The 25,395-nt window shown below is 38.6% G+C and overlaps 1 protein-coding gene across 16 annotated transcripts in view; it reads right to left on the bottom strand.

Annotated features, from left to right (window-relative positions):
- Positions 1-25,395, bottom strand: part of LOC100680429 (protein unc-79 homolog) — a 2,400,004-nt gene that overhangs the window by 420,041 nt on the left and 1,954,568 nt on the right. The window lies entirely within an intron of this gene.

Raw genomic sequence — 25,395 nt, 5'->3', positions numbered from 1 at the left:
CTCTATATATTAATAAAAAATCTTCGCCGTCGCTGATTCAGAAATTCGCTCTTCCTAAATTTAAATTTTCAGATTAAAATTCTGCTACTTTTCACGTTATTTTTAACCCAACTTTCGTTGAAGAGTTAATAATTGACGATTTTTACGTAATTGCATTAGTTTTAGCTTTCCCTCATTATAATTTCCCCTTATTTAGGCGCTCTGTAATATATTTCCCTTTTATCGCTTCGCTCATCAACACCTTTTTCGAAGATAATATGCTATTATTGAATAACTATAAGATTTACTGGGTATGTAATTGAGGAAGTACTGACAGATTTTGATGCCACCTAAGGTCATGAGTATACTGTAAATTGACTGCAATATGTTATTGGTAAGTTATTTAATATTTTTTGTTAATAAACATTGATAATGTGTGTTTTTTTAAATTCAATTATTACCAAAATTTATTACTCTTTATAGGTATTTTTTATGGGTTCATATTCTATACCGTCAATGCCTGGAGAAGCGAAATTTCCTCGAGATGAAAGCACTCTATATTTAGCTCTGTTAAAGAGAAAAGGCTGTCGAATATTTCGTTATCCTGGCACATGGGGAGTCAGCGTATGCCCAAGGAGCGCTAATTTTTGCTAATTAAACAATGGTTTTTCCTTTAGATTCTTCTGTGTTATTTTTAGTGCTAAAGTTTATATTGCATCAGCTATTTTTTAGAATCTTGCACTCATTCCAAACAAAAGTTGTAATAAAATTAATGGATTTTGTAAAGGTTTTATATTAATTTTATTTCTATTGTTTACGAGTTTTTTTTTTTTGCTAAAGCACATTTTTTATTGTAAGTTATCAAATTCCCGAGATTATTGGAGAGTTTTCATTTTTTTAACAAAGCTTTTCTCAGCCATATATCTTTATAGCATTCTGGGTCCTACCAAGGAACGGGGTTCAAGTCATGGTGTTTGCTAGACTTGTTTTTTTGAGGTGTAACCTCTTTAATTGTGTATGTGATTACGTTCGTAAAGTGATCGTATTAACTAGAGGAGAAAGATTATTGTATTCAAATGAGAGGAACTCCTTATCGAATTTTTCAAATATTTTGAAATTTATTCCAGTCTGTTCTAACCGATTTAATTTTAAATGTTTTCCTTTCGTACACATATCTCTTTGTATCAATGTGAAAAGTAATCGGAAAGTGAAGTCGCCTATCAGAATAGCGTGAGTCTGTTGACGGTCTACGGAATTAGCTTTATTAAACCATTCAGTTTGGAATAGCGTATGTCATGTCGTGCTATTTTTCAAATATGTTTTAGATTTTTTAATTTATTTTTTCGATAAGCAGAAATGCGTACGTTACGCTTGTCCAGAACAGATTCGAAAATGCAGGCCTAAAGAGAGAAAGTGAAGGACAGATAGCCCTATTGTAAATCTCTTGAGCTGCGCGCATTGACGAGAGGCATCAGCGTGATGCATGACAGTAAAAATAATAAATTATTCTGCGCGTCAGTCATTAGGAGAAAGTTTTCGGCGCGACGGATTAAGCGCAATCCTATTGGAAATTTTTCGCATGATCTGAGATAAGATCCTACAAACGGTCTTATGTAAGATCTGGTACCAGATCTTGTACAAGATCTTACACGAGATCTTTTCATTGATTTTTAACCATGAACCTACGTAGAGTCTCACATAAGATCTCATATAAGATCTCACGTTCATAGTAAAAAAATTATCTTTATCAAATATTTATTTAAGATCTTATGCAAGATCGTGTACAAGCTTTTATATAAGATATTAAGTAAGATCTTTTACACGTTTTTACATGAGATTTTTTATAAATACTCATTTAAGAACTTATGATTCACTTAAAAAAAAAACTGTTACGTTAATGATTTACTCAAGATTTCGCATACGATCTTATGCAAAATCTTGAGTAAATTATCAAAAAAATAGTTTTCCTGTGACTTCTGATACAAGATCTTATGTGACAACATAAGAAAAACCTTTTTATTAATAATTTTTTCAAGATCTTATGTAAGAGCTCGTTAAAGATGCAACATAATATCTTGTGTAAGATCTTGCACACGGTCTTGTCTAAGATCTTAAATAAATATTTGATAAAGATATTTTTTTTTTATCATGAATTTAAGATTTTGCATGAAATCTTATGTAAAATCTTTCAAAGGTTCGTGGTTAAAAATCAATGACAAGATCTTGTTTACGATCTTGGGCAAGGTCTTATATTAGCTCTTATGCAAGATCTTTTATAAGATCTTATCTCAGATATTGCAAAAAATTTGCAACAGGAAATTTTACCATTAGCAGCTGCGTTTGCTTAAGATATCGGCAGCGACTCAAGTGACTGTAATTAAGACAGCCTATGAGATAGCTCAGACCTTTTGCTTCCTCCTAAGAAGAAGCTTTGTGATAGTAAAATTTTTAGTTTTGCTGAAACTTCATAAAAACGCATTTGGAGGTGTTTAGATTACGAATCATGCGTTAGAAAATGTCCGTACGGATGGCTGTGTGTGTGTGTGTGTGTGTATGTACGTAAGCGTCATAATTCTGGAACTACGCAATCGATCGTAATAAAATTTGGTATGCGTGTATGTTTTCTGATTTTGAATTCGGACAATTTTTTTTCACAATTCTGACCATTTTGTGGCCATATTATAGCCATTTTTTGATTTTTGAAAAATTATTTTTGCTTTCTTTTGATAATATGGTCTATACAACATATTCAACAATAGTGTATCTAAAAGAGCATAAAATTGCCTACTTTTTCCCGCAAGATTTTCCAGATTGACCGTTGCGTTCAATTTTTATGGTAAAAAGGTGATTTTTAAATAAAATTAAATCTCTAAAAAAATTGACTTAAAAAGGAAAAGGTTAGGCAAGTTTAATATATTCCATAACGAAATTACAGATAAAGAAAAAGAGATCAATCAAACAAAGTCAAGTTTATTATATTTAAGCATAGTAAAGCAACAAATTTGTTTTGTTTAATCAAAGGCGTACGTTAGTGGAAATAAACAATGTAATAAAGTGTAATAAAATATAAAAAAATGTAACGAATCGTACCATTTTGTACGTTTTTGTTGGATTTCGGACCTTTTTTACGTTTAATTACAGTTTGCTACATTTTATTACATTTTGTTACGTTTTATTACAATTTATTACAAATTCTTCGATGGAGGGTTTCATGGGGGTCTCTTCTTTGAAACGACAAATACAACAATACGTAAAAAAGTATAACAAAATTTAAAAAAAATGTCTGTTGGCGTAATATTATATAAGAAAATGGCGACTTTTTTATTTTCTTACTTCTGCTTACATCCTTTTACTTTTTGTTACAATTTCTTATGCATTGTTACATTTTATTATAAAATAATTAATTAAAAAAATATATTGACTATACTAGGCGATAAAATAACTTATGTAATAAAATGTAATAAAATATAATTAAATGTAAAAAAAAGTTAACAAATCTAAAAATGTAAGAAAGTGTACAAAAACGTATGAGAAAAAAGGTCCAAAATCCAACAAAGAGGTACAGTTCTTACATTTTCTTACATTTTTTTATGTTTTAGTACAATTGATTGCATTTTTTCCACTAGAGTACTTAAATTAAAGTTAAATTATATGTTGATCCATTAGAAACAACTCTCAAGATACTTACTAAGTAACTTGTCATGTCCTTATTGTACTGAAGGTGTTTGTATCACGTTCTAATACATAAAAAGAAAATTTTAGTTGTTTACCAGAAAACAAAATGAAATGAACATGGCAAGTTACGTAGTAAGTAAATACTCTCTAAATAGAGAGTTGTTTCTAATGGATCAACATATAAATTAACTTTTTTTTTAGAAAATTTATTCCTTTTTATTACATTTTTTTGCGTATTTCATATTTGCCCTAAAAATAAAATATAAGCATCTTTAGCACCTTTCGACCATGGTTTTTTTGTAACATATTTATCATTAACATGAAAACACTAATTGTTCTGTCGCAAAATATTAGTATGGTTGCTATGATTAATAATGTTTGTTAAAAAAATTTGGATCGATGTAAATTTTTGCTGTCCACGAATATTATTATTACACTAAGACACCAATATCTACGAAGCCCACCATCGAGACTTTGTCATCAGCCACCCTGTACACTTAGACGCTGTCCTCGTACTATTTATTTTCCTATACACCAAAAACTACAATGCGCACCACCTAGACTTCGCCATAGGCCACCCTATACACCTAGACGTCGTCCTCGAATGATTTTTACACCTAGACACAAAAAACCACGGTGCGAACTACCTAAACTTCTATTAGAAAGGTTCGTGAAATAAATAATCACTGAGGTTTAATATACTAGCAATAATCACCTCGCTTGCTGACGCTCGTTCGATTTTATTTCAATGGTAATTTATTTCAACATGTACATTTTCAATAATGGCATTTAAAATAAATTTTGTAGGATTTAAATTTTTAATTATATAAAAGTTAATATTTTTAAAATACTGTAAATTTTGTGTCATAAGATTCTGCAAGGGAACAGATATATTTTAACAATTGTAAATGAATCATTTAATTAATTTATTTTAATCTGTATTTTGAAATTTAATTAAACAGAAGCGTAAATTTTAAATTAATGTTTTGAAAAAAGAAAATTTTTAATGTTTTTAGATACCAGACAGATTGATTAGACAAAAAAAGTAATACATTTTTTTAAATTAAATCATCTAAGATGTTGTGTGTATATATATATATATTTTTTTTTTAAGGTACCAGAGGTGGAGATTTTTCTAATTGTTGTCATTAAGTAAAAATAGATTTGCTATATCAGAGGATAGCATTAATTTTCGTAAAAATATTTATGAATACATTATTCTTTGGCTTTTGCAAGTTTTGGTGCAAATTTTGACAAAATACTAGGTCATGGTCCTCAAATTATAAGAATTTGTTGTCAAATATATCACAATGTTTATACTTTACATCCAAATAAAGATGAAGCGCGAAAATACGGTCAATTGTATAATTAGGATAATGAAATCTTTACTGAAAAATATAACTTAATAATCAAGTGAGATGTCACTTGAGAATTTGGCATGATTATCAAGTAATAATCAAGTAATTATCAAGTAATTATCAAGTGATAATCAAGTAATTATCAAGTGATTATCAAGTGATTCTTAAGTATTCTTATTATCATATATCGTCGCTCCCTACAAAGAGTAGCACTGTTAAAATTTCCCGTCATAAGTAGCACAACTCATTTCACGCACGCTAGACTAGCACTACTCAAAATTTCCCGCGAAGACTAGCACAACTCACGATTTTTTAAACTTTAAACAACCAATTTCTATAAAAAATTCCCGATCTTTGCGAAACTGTCCCTAATGAACATTTTTAAATATTTACAATTTATAACTTTTCACTGAATTTAAAATTGTTCTCACAAATACAATAATTTTTACATACATTTTTTGAAATTATTCACTTTTTTTAGAAACCTTCTAAAATTTCCGAAATATTTTAAAACTTTGAGGTTTGTCTGTCTTTGTGCAAGGTTTTCATGAACTTAACCAACCAAATAACCCAATAAAAACGTAAAATACTTACATTTTAATTAATATAAAGTCGCGAGTTTTTCTACTCTTGACCGCCTTTCTGAACTGTTCTGCTCTTCGCGGCAGAATGCATCATGAGATGTGCTAGCTTTTGTTTGAAAATTTGAATTGAGCTAGTCTTCGTACGGAGCGACGATATGTAGGAGAAGGGGGGCGTAAACACCTCAGGCACTTAGGCAGAACCCCTTGTACCTCCCTCCGTACAGACACTCTCCTACTTGGGTAAGTCAGCTCTTCTCCTGAAGGTCAAGATGGCCCCTGAGCAGGCAGCTCTAGGTCGTTGCAGGTTGGAATATGATTCACCAAGTGCTGATGTCTGAGCTTAACAAATCTGGGGCATGCTGTCAGGATGTGAATTGGCGTCTCCTTTGCCTCTTCACATCATCTGCATACCCCTGTAACAGATCCTTTTCCGTCTTCCAACCATCCATAATATATCCATAGAGACAGGAGTCTGGAGTCACTTCTATTGCCTCCGCCAGCACACTTAGTCCAGTCCATGTTAGTGTCGCGTCCCATGACCAATTTGGCCTGTCTACATCCTTGGGTATTTCGCCATTCCCTAGTATGCTTTTCCTCCACCCATTCGCGAATCACCCCTCCTAGTAGGCACCTTGCGGCGCCCGTAAAAGGTTCTGTCCGATCGGGAGAGTTCGAGCTCCTGGAGCGGCGAGTCTATTGCCCTTGATCCCAATATGATTTGGAATCCAGAGATGTCTGACTTTGTTGTTGTTGGCCAGTTAATTTAGTATCGCCTTGCAGTCTCAGACCAGCTTGGATGTTGTCTTCTGGGCAATTAGTGCCCTGAGCGCAGCCTGGCTATCTGAACATATACTAATTCTCCTACCAAGTGCACCGAGTTCCATGATTCTTTGTGCACAGCTTAATATGGTATGAATTTCTGGTTGAAAGACCGTGGTAAACCACCTCAAGGAGAAGAAGGTACCGCTTCCATCCCTGCGACAGTAGTAACCGAAGCCAGTGCCTTCATCAGTTTTGGATTTATATGTGTACCAGATATCACCTTCTCTTGGCAGGGTATTTCTTCTACTTTCTTAGTCCTGCCGTGTTGGAATGATGATCTTGTATTTCCGAAAAAGTAACACATTATCATCATGTCCGATTTTATATAAAATTTCGGTTTAAGGCAAAGTTTCACCCGAAGCCGCGTAAGCCTTGTCCCCTGTTTCCTCTGCCCGTAGGCATTAAGTCTATAGGCGGCCTTGGTTGCCTCCCCTATGATAGTAAGGTCGAGGGGTTCTACTTCCACTAGTATTCCCAGTGCCTTGATAGGCGTGGGCGTGGTCCTTAGTGACCCAGAAGCCCCCCTTGTTACAAGTCCCCGTAGTCTCTCCAGGGACTTCTTTGCTCCCGCTTGCTCTACCCTTGGCCACTAGACCAGCGCGGCATACGCAAGCCTGGGCAGAAGTACGGCCCTATAGAGCTATAAGAGAACTTTAGCACTGAATCCCCACGTGTAGCTGAAGGCCCTACAGCATGTCCAGAATGCCACTAGGAACTTATTACACTGGACCGTAAGGTGTTTTTCTCAGGTCAGCTTCCTGTCAAGGACAACACCGAGGTATTTAGCCGAGTCCTTCAGGGTTGTGCCTGAAAGTCTAGGTGCTCTGTAGGTTTCAATCTTGTACTTGCGTGTGAAGACGACGAGCTCAATTTTGTTTGGGTTAACCGAGAGCCCCGTTGAGCAGCACCATTTTTCCACTTTACTGAGTGCGAGCTGCATGGGGTCCATGGCAGCACTAGCTTCGCCACCTTTGATCAGTATTAGGAAGTCATCTGCATAGGCCCGGTCGATCGCAAAATAAATATTTGCGAACGACCGACGCCCACAATTTTTCCACGGCGCGCGCCACGCAATAAAAATATAGACATCTGATTCTTTGCATCTGCGCTTGGATGGAAAAGGTCTACGACGGTTTAATTGCACCGTCGAGCGACCGACGCTCGATACGACACGGGTTTCTCCATGACGCGCGTTTGTTCAATAAAACCATTAACGGCCGGCTGTTCGGGCCGGTTCAGACCTGAAAAGCGCCTAACGGTAATGCTCACTTTCGGTAGTGCGCATGCTCCCCCTCCAATGAGGTGCACGCGCTTTTCTTTCTGATTGGACAAGAAGTACGATGGGAGAAGTTTTTGAAGCGTTCGGGGGCACAACGTCGAGCTGAGAGATCAGTTCCACTGGAGAGACGGCACGAGTCACTCAGTCCTAGCACACGCACATCACTTATACATTCAAAGACGAAAATAAATACAAGTCAATAAATATAACAACTACCTTCTACATAAACTAGATTTACATACTCATACATAACCCTGCTAAAAAACCTGGGTTCCCATCGAAATGTTCGCTCCTTGTCGAAGGCAGCTGCCTTAACACCTTAGCAGCTGACCGGGTGATGGGCTTATGAGAGCAGCACTCCCCATAAGCGAGCGGAACGCTGATCTCTAACTAATCAAGAGAACCGCCGTGTTGGCCGTGCGGTGCGACCCGTGAGCCGCCAAAAGGAGAACCTGGGTGGCGAGGCGATCTGAAGTTGCATGCGGAAATGATCTGACCCATCTTTGGCTTCCGCTGAGGTACGAGACGGGAGGCCGGAATCTAGCCAATTCTGATTAATCGGCTTAGGCGAGTGCGTGATATCGAATGACGTCTGCCGGAAACTCTCCAGAGAGCCGAGCACCTTCGTTCGTGGTGGGAGGTTCGAGAGAGCCGAGGTGGACTAGTTCGATAGCGCGTGCTATACCCCGGTATGATGTGCCCAGTCTGGTACCGCCTTCAGTCATGTGTTGGGGCCATGCCAGCTGCCCCTATAAACAGGGGGATCCGGGTGGTCGGACACATGCTGGGATGAAGAAAACTACTAAACATGGAGACCAATAACGAACATCAAGAAAATCCTGGAATTGGAAACCCTAAAGGTGCCAACAACACAAGACGATGGATATCCAATCCACAAAGCAAGCAGCAGTACCAGTATAGCCAGCGCCATGAGCGCAGCAGAGTACCGGTTCGAGAAGAAGGCACCGGTAGATGAAGAGAGCCAGACCATAAAGGAATGGCTAAAAGATCATGCCAGCCTGCGAGACAAGCTACTGGAAATAAGGCGCACGACCAGAGAAATGATGAAAACTCTGGAGAAGCAGAAGAACGTGAATATTACGATTAAGGATGGATTACCTATTATAGGATCCACCATAATCGAAGCTCTCACGACCCTCGACAAGATGGAAGATGCTGCAAAGAGGCCGTCCCCTCAACAACCCAGAAGGGACAATCAAAAACCTCAGAGGACGACAAAGTCGAAGAAGAGGGAACGGGCATCATCCGACGGAGGAGATGGTACCCCCGCCAAAAAAGACAAGAAAGAGGACAGAAGGGCACCCTCCACGAGCAACAAAACTGCAGAGGCACAAGAGCCTTGGCAACTAGCGGCAGGGAGAAAGGCAAAGAAGAACGAGAAGAAAAATCAGGAGCAAGACCAGCCTCAACAACTGAGGAAAAAGGCAGAGAGGACCCCGTGGCGGAGAGGAGATGCAATCCTCGTAAGACTGGAACCGGAAAAAACTTACGTCGAGATCTTGGGACAGATCAAGGCAAGAGTAAAGCCGTAGGAGCTGAATACGGAGGTTAAGTATCTCAGCAAGATATTGGAAAGGCAGGCACAGTCAGGGGAAAGATCTCCAGAATCACACTGGAAATTAGGGACATCGACAGTCTTACGACGCAGGACGATGTCCGCAGTGCTATCACAGCCGAGACGGGCGAAGAAGATGCCAAAGTCCATCTGTCCGAGCCGAACACGGGAGCAGAGGGTGGCAGTGGCCGAAATAGATCAGATTAAGGCAACCGCTCTGCTCAAAAAAGGGAAGATCCGTATCGGCTGGATAAACTGCCGAGTGAAGGTTCGCGTGAACCCCACGCAATGTTATCGCTGCCTCGGTTACGGACACGTAAAGGCGAGATGTAAAGGACCCGACAGGAGCGCCAACTGCTGGAAGTGTGGCGCGAGTGGGCACAAGGCAGCACTATTTAGAAAAGGACGATCGACTATAGGGGCCATCAGAGAGGTAACAGACGCGGTAAAGAGGGTAGAAGAGGTTAGACACGCCACTAGAGACATCGTAGTTTTAGTAACGTTAGATGTAAAAAACGCGTTCAACTCAGCAAGATGGACGGACATACATGATGCCTTAGAGTCTTTCGGTTTGCCGCAATACATTATGCGTCTTACGGAAGATTATCTGAGGTATCGGGTTATAGAGTATGACACGAAGCAGGGACGTAGACGAAGACCTATAACTGCAGGAGTAGCACAGGGTTCGATCTTAGGGCCGGACTTCTGGGGCATCTTGTACGACGGGCTTCTAAAACTCGAAATGCCGGGAGGCGTGATGCTTGTGGGATACGCAGACGACGTACCCGCGGTTATAACGGCACGTAACGTGGACATCGTGCAAGCGAAACTAAACGCGATTATGAGTAGAGTGCTATGGTGGATGTCGAAGCACGACTTGACTTTAGCCCTTAATAAGACCGAAATAGTCCTCCTGACAGGAAAGCGGATACCTACCATCATACCGATGAAGGTAGGAGGCGAGACTATAACGACGAAACCATCAGCAAAGTATCTAGGGGTAACTCTAGACACGAAGCTGAACTACGGAGAACATCTAAATCGTGTCTGTAAAAAAGCCATGACTAGGATAGTCAGAGTCAGCTTAGCCGACTCATGGCCAACGTGCGCGGGCCTAGACCAACAGTCAGGCGACTACTCATGGCGACCACCAACTCTATCCTATTATACGGAGCCGAGGTGTGGGCCGACGCGATGAGTATGAATAAGTATCGGAACAAGATAACGGCTGTACAGCGAAGGGGGACCCTTAGAATAGCATGCTCCTACCGAACGATCGCGACCGAGGCATCGATGGTAATCGCGGGGGTAATCCCCGTGGATCTTCTTGCGACTGAACGCAAGCGGATCTACGATGCTCGCTTAGCGTCGAATAGTATCTCGATCGCCGCGGAAGAAAGAGAAAAAACAATGCGCAATTGGCAGACTAGGTGGACCGAATGTCCAAAGGCTAGGTGGACTAGGATCCTTATTAAAGATGTATGCCCGTGGGTGGACAGGAAGTGGGGGGAGATTAACCTTACCCAGTTTCTCTCCGGTCACGGATACTTTAGAAGCTACCTGTTCGCGATGAACAGGGTGGCATGACCGGTGTGTAAGTACTGCGGTGACGAACGGGATGACGTGAGACACACGTTTTTAAACTGCCCACGCTGGACCGAGAAACGTAGAGTACTGGAGCTGACGATAGGGGCGTTCACGCCCGAGACTGTAGCTGAAACGATGCTTGATAGTAAGCAGAACTGGGATGAGATAACGGCGTACGTGGAGACGGTTCTCTGCGCGAAGAACAATGACGGTTGCTTGCAAGACTAATTGTCGGCTAGAATAGCTTAAGACTGGCGACCCCCCGAAGGAATGCGAAAGCGGCTACCGGGGGGGGGGGGGGGGGTTACGCGGCCTTCTGAGAGCGGGAGTTTTAGTGAGTATGCCTGGTGTTGTCCCACATCAGGAGAGCCTCACACACGGGGAGTCTCGCACGACTCCTGTCATGGTGCATTATGCATCCCTCCAACTCTCCGGATAAAAAAAAAAAAAAAACTGGATTAAAATCGATAAAAGAAAAATGAATCGATTCCAAGACTATATCGTAATCCCAATTTTCACAATTAAAAGGAATTAAAGGTATTTAAATCGATTAAAGCGTAAAATGTATGACATGAAAGTCGATTGAAAATTATTTAAAAATGTTGATTAAAATCAATTTAATTAGATAAGTATCATTATTTTATAAATTGAATCAATTTAAAATGTTCAAAAATAAATTAAGATATAGATTCGGAATCGATTCAATGCTTTTATGAATTAAACCTCATTGTTTAAATGGTTTTTATATCAATTAATTTAGGAATTTGTTACTTAACTCGCGCTAATTTACAAATTTGCCTCAAACGCATTTTGCAGCTAACGTTAATTAACTGAAAAAACCGAGCCGTCGTGGGAGATCGATCTGGGAACCTTTAGATTGAAAAGCAGACATGTTACCGACTACGCTATCATAACTTCATAATGAGTGATAATCCGAATCGTCTTTATTAATTACACGAGACTTTTCTTAAACAAGTGTTAATTAAAATTATAATTCATAACCATGTGCGTGAAGGTGTAATTTTTGCTCGAAGATGATGATCAAGTGACCCGGTATTCTTGTAGACGATGTCCAGGAGTTCATCGGAGAAAAAATAAAGAAAACTATGTATGAAGTAGTCTATTGGTTGTATTGAAAAAGTTTGAAGTCGATTAAACTTCAATCGAATTCAATCGATTTCAATCCGTGATTTTCAGCAGGGTAGCTACCTCGACCACCCCAAAGTAATAATCTATAAAACCATCCTCGAAAGGTAAAAGGTAGGCAAGCATAAATTGGTTTTTATTTACTATTAATTTTCTATTTGATGATTTTTTTTTTTTTTTATTAAGGCATTTTAAGCTTTCCATATAAAGATTATATAGCTACATAAAGTTTACATTTGTATTAAATACGTAAATTACATTCTTCGAAGAAGGTACATAGAAGTTTGCAAGAAGAATATCAGGTTTGCAAATTAACATATCGGATGAAAGCGGAAGAGAGTAACAAAGTTTAATAAGATTAACAATAAGTTTGTGCCTTTCTGCGTTGTACAAATTGCATTGCCAGGCGACATGATTTAGATTTTCTTTATGTTCGCCGCAGATACATTTGGAAGTGGTTTTGCATCCAATTTTGAATAAAGAGGCCGCTAAATTGTAATGATTGGATCAACATCTGTTAATAGTAACTATAACTTGTCTGCTTAAATTCTTGTTATGAAACCAAGGTTTGCTCCGTTCATGGTGAAACTTAAGGAAGAATGATTTTCCTTTGTTAAGGCCTTCTGTTTTAACGTGGAGATTTGTTTTAAATTTGCATTCTATTTTGTGGAGTCCATAGAAGTCGGCGTAGAGTATTGTAACAGGTGATTCATCATTCAATTCAGCGGCCTCCTTAGCGAGTTGATCAGCCATTTCATTTCCCAGAATACCGACGTGTGCTGGAATCCAGTAGTATTTGATATCGTTTAACCGCAACAAACATTATTGACATTCTACAAAAGCTTTATTCGCTCCATCACCGACTACGGCTGTTTTATATACTTTCCTAGTCAAATTAATCAGATAAAAAAAATCGAAAGAATCCAGTACGCCGCGATTAGAAAAGCCATGGGACTCCGTATAAGCACCCCCACTAATATAATTCTAGCCGAATCCAAGCTCCCACTGCTTGAAGAACGAGCAAGATGTCTATGTAAATGTTTTGTCATTAAAATTCTCAGTAATAAAACATCCCTTACAAAAGAAATAATTCTAAAATATTACCACTCGTCAATACAAAATAAAAGTCAACTTAAAAAAATAAACCTGATTAATCGATGTATCAATATAGTTAAAGAAACCTTTAATGAAGAACATTGCTATGACATTTACTCGTACGACTTCATGTCTATTCATTCAAACCTACCTGTTAATTTAGAACTAGGAAAACGAATAAAAAAAAAGTAATTGTCCTAACGCTGTTCTCCAAGATCTCCTCACCTCTCACAAATCTTACGCCATATTCACCGATGGCAGTAAGAAACCAAATAACAATTTTACCGGTACAGCTAGTCTTTGTACAGACCTGGAGATCAGTGATGATACAATTAATTCAAATAATTATTTATATAAGTGATAAACTATGGTAAACAAATATATGAAATCAAATAGTTAAATGGTAATTACATATTTGAAATAAATTTATCAAATTATTCTTTAATACGATTAATAATTTCATTGTTTTCCTAACGTCATTGTTAATTTACTGGCGTACTCGGCTGCTCAACTGCGTTAAATAAGTACTAATAAATAACGCCCGCGGAGGCGGCGGTATTCACAGAAGGAACAGGAATCGGAAGTAAGCGAGCGAGGTTTAGAAATGACGACAAATCACAGTGAAATAAACGTGTGATACACACTCGCACATACACTCTCTCCCATGCACTGCGTGTCACACAAACCTTCTCTCTCTCGTCGACGACGTTCCTAATCCTGGACAGGCTGCGAGACTTGGTCACTGCGCTGGACCGCTAGGCAAGATCAGGAATACCCGGACTCCGTGTCGCACTCACACACAAGGTACAATTCGATACTCTGGACACAGCACAGCACACGATATCACGAAAGTTTCCGAATTGTACAAGCGAAGTCCTATGTTTACTTTCCGAAGGCCGAGAGCTATCTGAGCGCGCACCTCAAGGATTAGCCCGCGCGCTCGCTCTTATTCCCGAATTCGCGCCCTCGAGTTTACCCTGTTTCATTGCGGCGCAGCGATACTCACCGCTACGAGTTAGCAGCGGTGCTCAACTTGTAACATAATAACTATCCTCTCGATAGATATATTACATTATACCTCACTAACTTAAAAGAGAATCATCCAACTGTTATTAAAATAGTGAGTATTAGTTTTAGTTCAAGAGCAAGCGTCAAATCAGATTTGTAAAATAAATAGATATACACGCTAGAATCTATTTCCACAGCAATGCCTACAACCAGTATCCACACATACCTCATAAACTACAGAGCGATAAGTGACCCCCGAAACCCTTGAGTAACGAGTTTCGACTAATTATGCTACAAATTCCCATGAAACTCTTGAAGACGATGTTGATACTGTCCACCCTGGGCACCAAGTAACTCTGAGGCTGTTGCCGTCGCGATATTCGGGTGAGGGTTAAAATTTTAAAAAATAAATATTTGAAAGGTAAAAATTACGAATTGAATTATAACGAAAGGTAAAATTTTAAGTACCAGAATATTGGAAAGGTATAATTTTGAAAACCTAAATTTGGAAATTCCTAAAAATATCGTTTTTGCAATATTTTAACTACAAATATCACCTTTCGCAATATTTTAATTCAACATTTTTGTTTTATAAATTTATTCATTTTAAAATCTCAGTTTATAAATTTGAAATTTCTAATCTTTACCCTTTCTCATTTTTATTTTTCAAAATTTTTACCCTAACCCGCGATGTTCGTGTACAGCGACCACATAAACCTCCGAGTAACAAGTTTCGACTTGTTATGCTACAAATTCCCCTGAAACTCTTGAAGACGACGTTGGTACTGTCCACTCTGGGCACCAGGTACCTCGGAGGTTGTTGCCGTCGCGATATTCGTGTTCAGCGATCCCCAAACCCCCGAGTAGCAAAGCTGGACTCATTTTAATAAATACTATGCACCGAATGCGTCTATTTATCAAGGGGCGCGACAGCGCCGCGCTGACAAGAAAAAGTACGAAATACGATTTGTCGACGGCGCAACCCTATATACTTTGAAATTGGGTTTTCGTAACCTTAAAAAAAATCTTGAGAGCATTTAAATTATTACTATAGCGCGTATGCGCAATCTGTTGGTATCTACTTGAATATATTAACCTAATCAATAAGATATAAATGTTTGAATATTTTGTAGATGTTAGAAAACTCCATTTCAAAGAATATAAGCTTGCGGTGCGCCCGACAGCCCGTATAGTACTTATACTTGCCATCGGGGGAGCTACCGTGACCCTTGATCTACTATTACATAAATGTGCTAAATGTCACCATGTGCCGTGAAGCCTTTCACATCTTTTCCCAATAAATTAACATCTAGGATATAATTTTGGGTCTTAAAATTTTTTGGGCCTCAAATATTTTTGGGCCTTAATAATTTCAGGTTATTTAAATATCCCAGTGTGCCGTAAAGCCATTCATATCTTTCCTTAATAACTGACATATTTATATCTATTAGTATAATTCTTATCTCATTTGAATTTTTTAACGACATAGATTTAAGGGTAACAATTTCAGACTCGTCTCAACGATCGCTGAAGCGAACAGAGCCCCTCCACTGAAACCCATAAAGTCGACAGTCACAACAAGTTTGTAGCACAAAAAGTTAAAAAAAAAAAACTATACACAAGATTAAAGCTAATATGACAATACAAAGCAAAATAAAAATTGAAGATCTTTCAATTTCAAAGGCCAGAGCAGACTTAGCAATCAAAACAATTTCCCCGGCTTCCTATACATATTGGTAGGCATGCGTGGACTGTATTAATGAATATTAGATATATATATGGGACGTTTCACGTCAACCGGACCATCAATGCACCCAAAATTTGGGTTAACCTAACAAGACGTTTAAGGTCTCAAAATGAAGTTCTGGCCTTTTCAAAAATTCAATGTGGCGCATAAAATATGGAGCCTGAAACCCACGGTTTCATAGCACATTCAACAAAAACAATAGTAAAAATGTTCTAATTTGTGAAATATCCCACCAAAAAGCATGTACAACTCATGATAGGATATATTATTGTCAATGCTGACGGAATTCCAAAATCAAAAATGGCGGAATCAAAATGGTGGACATTATACCACCACCAAACCAATTTTACCGCAACAAATGATTTTAGATCACTTTAAAGTATCGATATGAGGGTTTTTGGGGCCACTGCACCTTATTTTAACCTCGAAATTTTAAAATCCAAAATGGCTGATCCAAAATGGCGGACATTATACAACCACTAAAACTATTTTACCGCAATGAACGATTTTAAATCAGTTTAAAGTATCACTATGGGAGTTTATGGGTCCGCTGAATCTTATTGTAACCTCGTAATTTCAAAATTCAATATGGCCAATATAAACTGGCGGATATTTGTCATAACCCACCCGCAGGCTCTCTTTCGCGAAAAGCCCCTGCTAACGCGCAACCCGCCGAACACGCCACGCACGCTGCAGCGCTTATCACCGCGGCGCTAGTACCGCGGCGCGCCGCTAGGCGGCTGCGCATTACCCACAAGTGAAGTAGCGTCGCGGAGGGCACATAAGGAGGCCGGGTCCAGCGCTGTACCTCGCCCCTCTTCGAACAGCCTAATGCTGCAAGTACACGGCTCGTGTCCAATGACAACTTGTGCAAAGACTTCAGCAAATAAAAGTTAGATATAATTTTATGTTTTTTTTATCCTTTTCTTATACGTTCGATGGAATCGTCAAGTTGTTTCCTCTTTAAGAGTTTACATGAATCACATGTTCGATTGTTTGTTTGCATATGTAACATTCTTATAATTTAATAGCACACTCTGCACAAGCGATTAAGTGAGAACAAGAAAGAAAAAGGATCTTGACTTCCTTTCTGAAACATATTTTACAATCCAGTGGTTTTATTACTACAATATCTGATTTATCCGAATTAGAATTTTAATCATGGCAATATAGACTCTCTGGCGGTGGTTCTCTATTAAAGTTTACTCTTGTACATACTTTTTCTATGAATTCTCCTCCTTTCCGGGTTCTTAGATAATGACAGTCTGGTGCAAGGATGGCGTGTCTAATCCATCGATCCTCTCCGTGTTGAAGTTGATACATTTTGCAATCGCAGTAAAAATAATAGACTTGATTTTCGTAATAATTATAACAGAGGCCCATCTCTGCTAAGATTTCCGGCTTCTGGCGTGATCCTTCTAATCATAATATGAAAGTGTATAGTCTGTATTTATAAGCTATGTATTCAGGATGCTTAGGACCTGACAATTGTTCAGATATGCTCAGTAAGGTTCTCATTAGAGCTTGATCCCTTGCACTGCTATCACAAATAGCCATTTTCAATTGAGCGAAATTCTGAGTTTAACTCAACGTAACTTGTCACAGAGTTCGATTCTTCGGCTTAGGCGGAATCTAAAACAATAAAACAGAATTGCTCCTCTTTTGTGTTCTTTGAGTCGTGTAAAATCTTGTATTAATGTTTTACGAGTGTTGAAATGGTTAACTACGTGATTCTTCTTAACTCAGTGATAATGGTTCTTGTGTCCGTGTAAAAGTGATATCTTTGTGAGTTTTGTGAGTGAAAGTTAAGCATATATTTGTATTTTCTTATTAGTTTTTGTATCAAATTAAATTTTTTGACGATCCTTGTTAATTTTTTGCATGGCGATAATTTAAAATGATCGTTCTTAATTTGCAGTGAAGAAGTAAAAGAAAAGAAAGAATAAGTTTAATTGTACAATGAAAGAATTGATGTCATGATTATTGTTATTTTAATTATGATGAAGTTACTAAAATAGCTCTGCTTATCATTCAAAATAGTAGTATATAAATATATGTGAAACCCAACAAAGATTTTCCCGCATATTTGAGAATTATTTGAATTTTTTTCTTTTTTCCTGTGAGGTAGAATTTTTAGATTTTCACGAATTACAGTAGTTATAACACACGAGTTTCGTTGTATAGACAAGATTTTGCCTAATACTGATTCTTGCTTGCCTATGCCTATAATCGACATATGTATGATGTACATATCATTGCCATCGAGGCACAAGCGCATATCTCCATATAATCGCCATCAGGGCGCTAGCGTTCATGTCTAGCATCGCTACGAAGGTGCTACCGAGTTTCTTGGTACAATCTTACAGATTACAGTGTATCTTGAGGCGAGTTTATTTTTTGATTATATTTTTTTCTTAAGCTTATTTTCTTTAAATGTAGATTTCAGCAATTATTTTTTTTAGTTTATCTCACTTGTTTAATCGATTAACGCTAATACTGTAATTATGCATTATGTACTTTATACTTAAACTATTTTTGACATGTATCATCTAATTAATTTAGACTTAAGTCTTTTCTGGTTCAATGTATGATATACGTACGCGATTCATATGCACTACTTTATACTTATTAGTTTTTAATTGTATCTTAATATTATTATTACGCAGTATATCTACGACTAAATAGGGACCTTCGTACTGGTATTTTAGCTTATGAATGTTTCCGCCTTTAAGTAACCAAATATAATAACCGATTTTGAAATCATGCGGGTGCGCACTTTTGTCATAATAATATTTTGTACTCCACTTGGCTGCTATTAGTTTTTTTCGCGCTATTTCTTGAATGTTATTCAACCTTGTTGTTAATTCGATAATATAGTCGGCATACGTCGTAAGTCTGTCCTCTGTTTCGAGTGGGTCGCTCGACAGTGAACGAGCTAATCTTCCGAAAACTAACTCGTAAGGCGGGTGTTGTGTCGCTTCGTGTACGGACGTATTATACGAAAAAGCAGCCATCTCTAGCCACTGGTCCCATTGTTCGTCTTGCGAGATAAATTGTTTCAAATATTCGCTCAGTACATGGTGACTTCTCTTAAGAGAGCCGTTCGACTGTGGATGAATGGCTGTCGTTTTGAACTGTGTGATTCTGAATCTTTTTGCTAATCGTTTCATAAAAACTAATTTATTTACAAGGTAAACACTTCCAAATATACATTTGTATGTCGATTTTCATATTTTCCAAATAAAAATTTTGCTTTACGCGCTTATAGTTTTATTTACGCCTTTATGTCCGCCTATGGTAGAACAATGAGCCTTCTCAATAATTTTTTTTGCGTTCGCTTAAGCGCGGATAAGTAATAGTGCCTTTACAAATTATTATCTTTACTTGTAATCCCCTTAATATGCTCCGAACTTTATCAATTACGTCGACCCATCGCACATTTTCGATCGAGACGCTTTTTGCAAGACTAATTAATTTTATTTGTTCTTTCAAAATAAATGATTTTATTTGCTTTAACCCGGAAACTAAATTTTTTGTAATTTTTCAGATACTTTCGCGTTCAAGTCCCCGTAATATTATGATAAAGCGTCGTTTGTTGCTTTTTGGCGTCATCCTTAAGTCTCCCGCAGTTAATTAGTGTAATCGCGGTACTTCCTTACGACTCTCTAGAAGTCGTGCTTTTCCATCGCAGGGCTCATGCATGAAGAATAAAAAATATAAATAATTATCCTTGCGCATCGACAGCTGTTCTCAGATTTTAGCAAACATTTTTCCATAACTCTTAGAACGCTTTTATGTATTCGGATTTATAATGGGATCATCGACTTCATGATTAATCATAGTTCCTTGATCTTGATCACTGACATTATGTGTGCCAATATCGTCGAGATTAATTGTTTCTGACGCACTTTGATTGTTGACAGGTAATTCATAAGAATTTTCGTTCGTTCGGATTTCGACGTGTTTCTCAACAGTCTTGTTAACAGATACGCTATCTTTTTCTTCTGATCTCTCCTTCCCCTTAAGTTCCTTAGTCCCCTTATTTACATTAGGAAGTTTTTTTCTGTTTTCTCTGTAATCAGGCCGACTTAATTTTCCAGCGCGTGTACGCGTCACTCGTCCTGTTGCAACTTCCGTGGCTGCTGGCTCTAGGGGTGATTGGTCCCCGTTTTCGACTTGAGTTTCTGCATGACTTTCTGTGCTTCTGCGAATAAGCATTACTGATTCCGTATTCTCTTCGATTGGATTTCGAACGAGTGCGTCAGCATTAAGATTGATTCGACCTGGTTTGTAGATGATTTCAAAATTATAGTCCGACAATTTAAACCTCCATCGTGTTGCACGTGAATCGGGATCTCGAGAGTCTTTCCACCAACATAGTGGCAAGTGATCTGTGCAAACGACGAATTTCGTGCCTAATAAATAGTGTCTGAAATGGCGAATGCAAAAACCATAGCCAAGGCTTCTCTCGAATACGTATCGTAGCGAGTTTCTGCATCATTCAACATCCGCGAAGCATATGCAATTGGGCGATCTTGGCCTATCGTGCCTTGAGAAAGCACTGCTCCGATGCAAGTCAGACTAGCGTCCGTGGTGAGTATAAAGGGTTTTGAGAAGTCGGGGAAAATTAGTACAGGTTCTTTACATAATTTCTCTCGCTGTATATTGAAAGCTTCTTGTACTTTCTCGTTCCATTCAAAGGGTACGTTTTGTTTGAGTAGATTACTTAATGGTTTAGCTATTTTTGAAAATCCGTCTATAAATTTTCGATAATAACCAGCTAATCCCAAAAATTGGCGTACGTTTCTAACAGTTTTCGGTCGCAGAAACTTACGGCTTCTACTTTCTTAGGATCCGGGCAGATTCTTTGATTGCTTATCAAATGTCCTAAGAAACTTACTTCTGTGCACAGAAAATCGTATTTATCTGGCGACAATTTAAAGTTCGCGGCCTTTAATCTTCTTAATAATTTCGCGAATTTCTCGTTATGTTCTTTTACGGTTTTTGCGTAGATAATGATGTCGTCGAGGTACAGGCAAACGTCTAATGGTCTAGAATCTAACTATTTCGTGTCTTCAGGCGAGACAGTGAGAGCATTTTCAAGCTTCTCTTCTTCTTTCATAGGTCTATTATTGTATAATTCTGTTAACACATCGCATAAATGTCGCAGGCATAGATATCAACCCTTGTGGACAAACCTTCCACTCATAAAATCCAGAATTCATTACAGTAAATGCAGTCTTATGTCGATCTTCCAGATGTAACGGTTGACGGTGAAATAAGTCCGCCGTCTAAAAATTCTTTAATTTTTTCATTGATTGGACCCCTTTGTGCTCTAGGAGGGAGGTACGTTTTGACATTTACGGGTCGATTATCTATAGTCGGAATGCGATACTGGATTATGTGAGTAGTAGTGAGTTTTCCCCCGGTAAATGAAATTGTTCGTGATAGCTGTTGACAATTTGCTCAATGGCTTCTCGCTCTCTTGGTTTAAGGTGATCAAGGCACAAGAGAGCCCTGACCATTTCACAGCGGAGAACTTCAGCCGCTGCAGAGTCTATGAGCATAACACTACAGTAGGCTCCTTCTACATTTTCGTAGACTGGCGTGTTGGATATTACGCAAAGTCCATGCACTTCGTATTTTTGTTTTTCATAGGGATTCTGACAGTCATTTAACAATTCCTCGATTCTCCCACACTCATGTAAATATTGCTCTGTGTCTTGCGAATTATCTTTTTCAAGTGATATGGAATAATTTTGATTCTTATTTTCCTTTCTTTCAGTTGTAATTATATTTTCTAACGCCTCGCTTATTACATCGAACTTAAACACTTCGGGATTTTCATTCTTTTTGATTGAATTGTGAAATTAAATCGGTCGAGTCTTCGAGAAAATATCTGTGAAATCCTCGTAATTGTTATCTGCTGATAACAATTTTTTAATTTTCTTTCTCAATTTTATAGACTTCAGAATCGCACCTTTACTAATTTCAGGCCTTTTACGAACATTTATTTTTAAAACTTCATCGTCATTATTTATACCTTTGATTTTAACGTTACTATTATTTTCAGAATTCTGTAAATTGGATATGAAACGTAATATTGATCTAGATTTTCATCTCGAAAACGCACATTTTTCTTAAGTGTGACTTCTCGGGAACGTTTACAGTGGCCCTTGCACTTTCCTCATCCGGTGGACGTCCTGTTGGGCTTACCTCAGCTACTTGAGAAACGTACATCGGTTCGAATTTCTCGTGTGCTTCATTTCGAATTTTTCTCTCGAAATCTTCTCTCTTACTCGCGCTTTCTCTTAAACTGATTTGACTCGTCAAGGCTTCATGCTCATTGCTGTAGAGCTGTTTTTCTTCTTGAATTTGTTCATTATATTCTCTCGAATCACAATCTTCTATTTCTTCAATTTGACCTCTCAACTTTACACAATTTTTGTTATCTGCTTGTTGATCACAAAAATATACAAATTCAACATCTTCATTTAAACAATTTTCTTCAATTTCTGTATCTTGTTCAATTCGTTTACAACTTTTTATCATTTCATTTTCATAATCATCCTTGGCAATCCGTGCTTGACCTCTGTGGCATAGAGATATTGGTGCCCTAAATACCAAATTTTTATTTTTATCTTGTCTATCATTTTCATAATAATCACTTGCATTACAATCTTCATAATTCTCATTAGCACTTAACTCGCGCGCACTGCTCTCCTGGCAGTCGGGCGTAAATTCATATAAATCCTCAAATCTTCTGATTTTTCCTATAAATTTATCTGTTAATCTCTTCGTCGGATAGGCGTCATCGTTTTCATTCTGGCACAGATACACTTTTTCGGCGTCATATTTATCGCTTTGAATCATTTCTATATTATCCATTATATCTTTTGTCTCATTCACTCCTAAAGAACTTACAAAAAGGTCATCATTAAATTTCTCGAAATCACCAAAATAATCAGTCTCTATTTCCAATAGAGACTCTTCAACTATATTCTCTCTCCGGCTCTCTAGGCTCAGTAGAGTATTAGCGCTCGTCGACGGCACCTCTTGTACATATGCGCAGTTCACGATCTGACCTCCCCGTGGAGCGAATGCTTTGTCCTCTTGCATAAAACTACTCGTACTCAGATAATTTTTGAAAATGGCTTAATTTTCTGTTGTTAAATTGAGAGATGCGTTATCAAAAAACAACAGCATTTCAAACAATTCATCGCGGCGTGTCCAACTTCGTTACAAAAGCTGCACGTTACCTTCGGAGTGACTTCTACAACGTTTACTCTCCGAGTCTCTTTTGATTTTAATCGCGCTTCTTCTCGCCTTAAATTTTCATCATTTTCTTCTCTATACGCGAAATCGCTCTCGATTTCTATCGCCTTCTTATGGACTTTCTCTAGTGTTTGCATATCATCCATTCTAGTTTGTATTTCCCATCTAAGTCCTCAAATAAAAAATCTAATACAATATTTTTCTAATTCCTCGTTAAAATTATTTTTATCCGTTGCTCTCCATTCGCGCACCGTGGCTTTCTTGATTTCTTTTTTGATTTCCCCGGAGGCGATTCGAGTAAACGACTAGACTTTTCGTAGGACGCTGTTTGATTTTAACTAGTTCTCCCGAAACTTCGTAGTACGTCTTTGATGACCCTAAATTACTCTCAAAAAATTGAATGATTTTTTGAAACTTCGTGGTACGTCTTTGATGACCCTAAATTACTCTCAAAAAATTGATGAACAAAGTTTTCAACCAGATACGCAAATATAGCTGTCACTTTGAGGTAAGAGACTACTCTTTCTTAGAACGGGTCCGGGAACTACAGGCATCATACGGATTTACCGGTGAAAAGCTACTTCAAGGAGTCCCTGAACTGCTGCGAGGAGAAGCCCTGCAATGGCGACGAAATTACGCCAGCGACTGTTGGACCTGGGAGGAGCTTGAAATCAGGTAAAAAAATTTTTATTTATCGAGCGGAGAACGACAGAATCTAACAAGACAAGTCGCCGAAAGGATTCAGAAACCCAACGAGAACAGAAGGTCTTACTGCAACGCATTGACGACCCTGATGAGAAGAAGGGGAGGATATACGTTGATAGAGCAACTCGACAATCTATATTACAATATGAAACCCGAGTTACAATGGCGGGTGCGCAGGGAAGAGATAACAGATGTACCTCAGCTCATACAGCGCATCGAAGAATACGAAGATATTGCTGCCAAACTACGCGAACAAGAACGAAAAATCGCCATCAATAGTGCTTCTAGGAGTAAAAACACCACCGACTATTATAACAGAGCCGAATACTGTTGGTGTTGCAAACAACGCGGCCATTTCCGCGCCGACTGCAAAAATGTAGCAGGAAAGTTCTGTTCTGTATGCGGAAAGGACGGCGTCCTCACAAGAAACTGTCACGGATTACCCCATAGTTCGGGAAACGCACCAAGGGATGGCTTTACAGTATCCGGAGACCGTCCCAAGACGGTCGATACCTCGTAAGTGTACAAATAAACCAAGATACGGTGCTGGCATTGGTTGATCCAGGGCCGTGAGTTCGTTTATAACGCCAGAAACCGCCATGATCATACAAAACAACGGTTGGCGGCATGGGAAGCAAGTGACGATCGCTACACTGGCAGATGGATCAACCACCGAGCTTACAGACTATGTGGAAGGTAAGGCGACAACCCTCGGCGCCACCTTCAGGAACAAATTTATTATCATGAAAGGGCTACGCCATGAGATGCTATTGGGGATAGACGCGTTACGCAAAATGAACATCCGCCTGATCATAGCGGGAAAGGAATTACAACCCAATCGGTCCAATACCTCGGTACTCTCAGTCAGCGACGTCGGCATTTAGGAAATCTCGAAAGATCAACAGACACGAGTAGACGAACTCATCTAATACGGAAGAGAGCTCTTCGGAAATATACAGGGCCCCACACAGCTCATTGAATATACAATAAAGGTAACCGAATCAAATTCAATCAAACAACGCTACTGGCCACGTAACCCCGCCATGCAACAAATAATCGGCGAGGCTGTCAAAGAAATGTTGCTGGAAGATGTGATTGAGCCATCCGACAGCGCCTGGAGCTCCAACATAGTTCTCGCAAAGAAGAAGGACGAAAAGAGGCGTTTCTGCATCAACTTCCAGGGCATCAACAAAATCATCATCAAAGATGCACACCCGCTACCACAAGTTCACGCGACACTAAAAAAACTTCGGGGAGCAAAGTACCTAACCACGATCGATCTGAAAAATGGATACTGGCAAATACCGCTGTAAGAGGAAAGCAAGAAGTATACCGCTTTTACCGTTCCCGGAAGAGGCTTAATTCAATTTAAGGTTTTTTCATTCGGTTTACACTCGGCACCAGCAGCATTCATGCGGCTGATGAACGCAGTCATCACGCAAGATTTAGAACCAAATGTGTTTTGTTACCTCGATGACATAGTCATGGTTACAGAGGACTTTGAACAGCACCTACAGCTGATTAGCGAAACCTTCTGCCGGTTACGGGACGCCAAGCTA

This window comes from Nasonia vitripennis (genome assembly GCF_009193385.2).
Source record: "Nasonia vitripennis strain AsymCx chromosome 2 unlocalized genomic scaffold, Nvit_psr_1.1 chr2_random0002, whole genome shotgun sequence".
Classification (NCBI taxonomy): Eukaryota; Metazoa; Arthropoda; class Insecta; order Hymenoptera; family Pteromalidae; genus Nasonia; species Nasonia vitripennis.
The sequence above is the reverse complement of the archived record's forward strand: the minus strand, read 5'-3'. Positions and strand labels throughout refer to the sequence as shown.